The sequence below is a fragment of the Neolamprologus multifasciatus genome, chromosome 16 (assembly GCF_963576455.1).
Source record: "Neolamprologus multifasciatus chromosome 16, fNeoMul1.2, whole genome shotgun sequence".
NCBI lineage: Eukaryota > Metazoa > Chordata > Actinopteri > Cichliformes > Cichlidae > Neolamprologus > Neolamprologus multifasciatus.
Window position 1 is genome coordinate 11,799,505 of NC_140454.1, and position 6,121 is coordinate 11,805,625.

At 40.5% G+C, this 6,121-nt stretch overlaps 1 protein-coding gene across 2 annotated transcripts in view; it reads right to left on the reverse strand.

The window, feature by feature from the left end:
* znf385b (zinc finger protein 385B) overlaps window positions 1–2,051 on the reverse strand; it is a 60,220-nt gene extending 58,169 nt beyond the window's left edge. Inside the window, exon 1 of one of the 2 annotated variants that reach the window (XM_085135372.1) lies at window positions 1,697–2,051. The gene's annotated coding sequence lies outside the window, so the exon portion shown is untranslated. The remainder of the gene's footprint in view (window positions 1–1,696) is intronic. The other variant, XM_085135371.1, reaches the window with a different exon arrangement.
* Window positions 2,052–6,121: the final 4,070 nt, after the last annotated feature.

Sequence of the window (6,121 nt, forward strand, 5' to 3'; positions counted from 1 at the left end):
ACTTCCTGTTTTACTTAGAGAGTTTGTTTTTTCATGTGTCCTGTTTCTTTTTCTTTTTTTTGTCTGATGCTTGGGTCCTCTCCTCACCACCACTACCCCAAACCAGTGTATGATATTCATTATTTCCTTTTTTTCATGTACAAACTCAATTTGAAAAGTCACTACTGCTTTGAAAGCATTTTCTATTTAACCTAGGTAATATACTGCAACTACTAAAGACTGTCAGGTATCTGCGGTAACACTGATAGGAAGGCAACAGTAACTCAAATAACCACTCGTTACAACCAAGGTGTGCAGAAGAGCATCTCTAAATGCACAACACAATGAGTTCTGAAACAGAAGGGCAGCAGCAGAAGACCACACCTCAGTGCCACTCCTGCCCGCTAAGAACAGAAGACTGAGGCTACAATTCACACTCAAAACTGAAGATCTGAAAAATGTCGTGCTGCAACGTTTGGATGGTAGGCTCTTAATTTGCCATAAATAAATGAAAGCATGGATTCCCTCTGCCTTGTATCAGCGGTTCAGGCTGCTGGTGGAGTAATGGCACACTTTGAGCCCCTGAAGCATAATGTGTATGTCACAAAGCTCAAATCATTTCAAACTGATTTTTATAACATGACAATCAATTCATTCAAAAAACCTCCAAAGTCACCAAATCTCAGTCTGGCACCTTTTTGGAACAATTTTTCATGATAGACGGGCAACTGTGTGATTCTGTCTCATCGATAGGAACATTTCCAGCACCTTGTTGAATCTGTGAAGAATTAAGGCAGTTCTGAAAGTGTCTGGTGAGTAAGTGTACACCTCTCTATAATTCTGAAGTACAAAACCCGCCTATTTAAATTTTACTTTTACCTCATGAGAGTTAAAAACATTATCCTTTTGCTCACTGCTGCGGTCCATTTATTGGACTTTTATTGTGTAGGTTGTGCAGTGTTGGTGGGTATTTTACTCAAGTACATTGCACCAGAGAGCAAATGTGAGTTATTGTTATTTCTTTTAATAACTTCTGCAAAAATTCAAAAACAATTTGATTGATTGATTGATTGATGTAATTAATCAAGACATAGGTGATTATCTTTGGTGACTCTGAAGAATTTTTCACCATATCACCAAGTTTTAAAATATGACTACTTGTGGCGTTTTCTCAGTTAAAGTGAATAATTTAAAGGTATGACTGTGAAATAAGGCAAGTGAAGGTGTCACCTGAGGACTCTGGGTGATTGAAAGAGATGCGTTTATCTCCATCTTCCAGCATATTTATAATGCAACTCAAAAACAGAAACCTCAGCAACTATCAATGCGTCGGTGATATCAATTTGTGACATGTAACCGAACCATATTGAATTTGCTTGCAATGAAATGTCCTATATAGATAAAATTGTCATTTCCACACACTCTTAGGGGTCATGTCTCTGCATTTACAATTTCTTTAATATGAGACTTTCAGTGCCCTACATGGTGTAGAGTAAATGAATGTATGCTCAGTCTAATCATTTGGGGCAGTATAAGAGAAACTGGCCAAAAATCTAAATGAGATATATGTAAACGAGAAAACTATTATATTTAAACGCTCGTGCTGCTGCGTGGTTTTCATAAGCTTCATTTATCAAAGGAAAGAAGAGAAAAGCAAAGACACGTGAGCAGGTGAATGAATGGGAGGAAAGAAAGAAGCAGGTGGAAGGTGACTTACCGGAGGACGAGGATGGATGGATAAAGAAAGTAGAGTCCTGCTTGGTTTGAAGCGCACAACTCCGCTCGCGCTGTCAGCTCCGTACCATTCACTGATAATCAATACTGAACCGATCCGAGTCTCCGCTCTGTGAGTGCCCGCGTGCGGTTTAACTGATCGGTCATTGATCGTCCATCCCATTCATCCATCAGGTATCCGGACACTGATCAACTCTGTGGGAGCAGCGGAGTGCCGCGCGCTCTGCGCTGCACTGACCAGAGAGGTAGTGCTGCGCATGCGCCACCACACATAAACGCATAACCCCACACACAAACGGCAACAGAGAGCAAAAGAGAGAAGCTTAAATACACCCGATGAAAAACAAAACAAAGTGAGTTTGAGTGAGTGCGCGTGAAATGCAGCGTCTCCTTGATTTGTTTTCAGCTTTTGTTGAAAAAAAAAGCAGGTGAAATTCATTTAAAAACTGTAAATATTGGCTGCAGAGCGCGGACACACACACACACACACACACACACACTTTTGCCAACGGTGCTCAGTGTTTGTTGTCCTCTGTCAGTATTTACTGTCAACTCACCTGACCGTGACGTCAGGCGTCATGGGTGTTATTTTATGCTTTCATCCAGTCTGTGGCATTTCAAAGACTAATTAAGATTATCTGCATCAAATGCAGATAATTAAAAAACAGAAACGATTTATCCTTTTTTTAAATCAAAGTTTCATGTTAAAAATTTGTCCTTGTACCCGACCATTTTCATATATCATGTCCTTGGAAGCTTCCTAAAGAAGACCACAGGTGCAGTGCTGTGTAAAGATGCCCCTGAGACAATTCAGCACATAACAGCAGGGTGCAAGCAGGCAGGGCAAACATAGAATGCCAGCTGGGCGAGTGGCTCCAGCAGGTCCCAGGAAGAAAATCGGAGATCTCTGTCCAGAAGTCCTAGGAACAGCTAAGATACTGTGCAGGAGCATTAAGTTCCCAGGCCTCTGGTAGAGGACCCAAGCTTGAAGATTAAAGATTGCCCGCAGGGCCGAGAGGTGAATATATATATTTACACTTTTTTTTCTTGTTAAGCTACCTAACACAGATCTATGAATCATTCAAGCATGAAAACCCTACTACCTCAACTGATCAGCCAGTGTTGTGTATACACAAAGCAGACAACATAGCAAAGAAGCAATTTTAAATTGTATCATCAGGCACTTTGTTTCTAGCAGTCTGTCATAAAACTTTATAATTTGTTCCCATTTCTTTAGTTGAATCAAAGAAAATCCCAGGGATAATACAGTTTGACCAACAAGAAGATGATTCCCAAAAAGCATATCTCTGTATCGTGTGCATTGTGTCTTTAAAAGAGTTGAGGAAACTGGACAAGTGAAGGACAAAATAAGATGTAATACCATATGGAAAGCGTCTGACTAGCTTCATTTTCAGTATGGCAATGTTTCCAAATGCACTGCCAATACAGCAAAAGCATACCTGGATAGAAAAATGCACAAAGGAACATGGATGATGGATTGGCCTCCCCAGTGTATGGACCTCAACATTATTGACGCAGTGTGGGATCATCTTCCAGAAAACAGAAAAAAAGCAGACAATTTTTGAATATCCTTTAAGAAGCCCGGGGAACTATTGCTGAAGACTACTTAAAGAAATTAGAAGAACGCTTCGCCAAAGCATTTTTGTTTGCGTTGAAAATATACGTGGTCATACCAAATATTAATCTTCTATTTACTAATATTTATTAATATTAACTCTGTTTTTGCCTTATATGATGGAATTCAGTTTACGTTTGCACATACTTAAAAAATCGCTGCACCCCTCCAAAATAAAATAAAATAAAATAAAATTATATATATATATATATATATAGAGAGAGAGAGAGAGAGAGAGAGAGAGGGTCCTGCGCAGCTAAGATACTGCGCAGGACCCTCAAGCTCCCAGGCCTCTGGCAGAGGACCCAAGCTTGAAGAATAAACCGCCCGCAGGGACGTGCTGGGTGTTTTAGTTTAGAAAAGGTATCTCATCTTTCTGGCTCATATAAACTGAAAAGTAACTAAGGTTGAGACCACCTGTTAATACAAAAAAACATGTGTAGAAAAAAGGCTAAATAGGAGCTGATGCATGAAATATACTCTAGATTTTAAACATTAGTATAAACATGTCCCTATCATTACAAACACTGTTTACTTTTATTTGTGCATTTGGTTGTTTAAGTCATGTTTTGCTCTCCATACAAAGCAGTCCACTGAAAGGAGGTAATATTAAGCAGGAGTTTCATCTGTGTCACACTGAGCCAAACACACACACACACACACACACACACACACACACACATACACACACACACACACACACGCACACACACACGCACACACAAAATCAGCTGTTCAGTTCCTACATCATTTGCTTCTTGGACAGCCGGGTGCAGATTCTTCACTTCAAACAGTTCAAACAGGTAACGCACCGACAGAGAGCCGCGACATTTCACACTGCTGAGACAAATGCTCCTGGCCATCTCTGCCAAACCAAGGCATGATGGGAAACTCCTGGACGTGACCTCGCGTATTCTCTGTAATAAGTCTGGCGTGTTGTTATAGTTCTCTTTCTGCAAACACACAAGCACACTGCTGCACTTGATGACATGATTCTCCACACACTGTAGTTCATTTGGATCCACATGCCATGTTGCTGCCCCAGATACTCACTGGGACACCAGCTGTGTATTAATCCACCACTGAAAATACTTTAAGTAACATGTGCTAAAAACTACAGTCTGCAGCCCTTTTAGGGCATTACTCAGCAGTTTTTGTTTTTTAAATACAAGTACATATTTGTGAGCTATCTTCAGTGGGGGGAGGGGGGGAGGCTTAAATTTGCAAAAGGAAGGATGGGGAGGGGGGGCAATATTGGCAGATTTGGTTTTGTATTTTAATGGGATTTACTGATGGTTAGAGGAATATTGGCAGCTGGTAAATCCCTTAAGAGGGTCTCTTATGTTTATTTCAGGTTATCTCTATTTTTTGGGATTGCAGTTAAGCAGCTTTGCATGATTCACAGTTTTTGTTTTTAAATTATTATCTGTCCTAAACTGGTCCTTCATACAGAGCCTATGCTTTATCTTGTCTGAAGTCACCTCCTTTTAAAGCCAATCCTCCCATTCCAAAGAAGCAGGTCCTCCTGATTGACCAACTTCTGGAAGGATGCAGAGAAGCAGCACGCAGTGTTTGCAAGCTGCAGAGTAGATGTCCATATAAGGAAATCCACAGTGAAAACTGGAAATCTAGTAATTGCAGCATTAAACTTCCTTATACTTACCCCGAGCCACTAAACAACAGACCTAAGTGTAGAGATTGCTGTGGTGCAGACTGTCAAGGCAAGACTGCAAACACCTATCCTTTACAGAAAGCAGGGTCCTACACTGTAATCTGTCATCTCGTCACTCGAGAAACAAATTGCTACAAATCAACTGGCCCATCAGTATTCTGCAGCCCAGAGAGAGAGAGAGAGCACATTACACCTATCCTTACATCTGTTCCTGTCAATTTTCATATTGATTTTGGGAATCCTTTACTTGTTGTTAAAACACTGAATTGTCTTGCTCAGCTGTATGTCTCATATACTTAGAGTGCACGAACCAGTATGGTCCCTCGGGTCCTCGAGCACAAGTAGCTCCAAAGTGCAGGATAGAAACATTTGAGGAGGCAGCTTTTAGCTTTCATGCTCTGACCTGCAGTCTGCAGGAGGACTTGAGGTGAAACTGGAGATGTTTAAAATCTGCTCAGGGACATTAAAACTGAAACCCTCTTTAGCCTAGCTTTTGATTAGGTTTTAATTCAAGTTTCTGTTCAGCTCAGTTGTATTTCTATAGCACCAAATCACAACAACAGTTGTCTCAAGGCACTTTGTTTTATTAGGTAAAGACCTTGAGGGTGACAGTGGGATGGAAAAACTCCCTTTACAAATATTGGTCACTTTTTTATGTAGTTACATTGTATCCAGATTGTAAAAATTGTATTTTTTTTAATGGTTTGTCTCCTTAAATCTTTTAATGGGTTTCATCATAATGATTCCATTTGATTCACTTAGGTACTCTACTGTATATGCTACGTATCCTGTTCTATTTATTTTATCATTATATCTTTTCACATACAATATGTATTTTAATATATTATTTATATAATATGTGAATATGTCAATCAATCAATCAATTTCCAGTTGACTCCTGGGGGAGCATAGGTCCGCAACAACACCACGCCAACGGACTCTGTTCTGGGCTGCTCTCTTTAGCTGGGTCCACGTCATTCCGGCGGCCTTCACTTCGCTCTCGACAGATCTTCTCCACGTCTGAAAGGGTTCTGATGTTCCAGGTCCCTATCCTGGTCTTGGCCTTGGTCGTAAGAAGACTTGTCGGCGAGCTGGCTTCC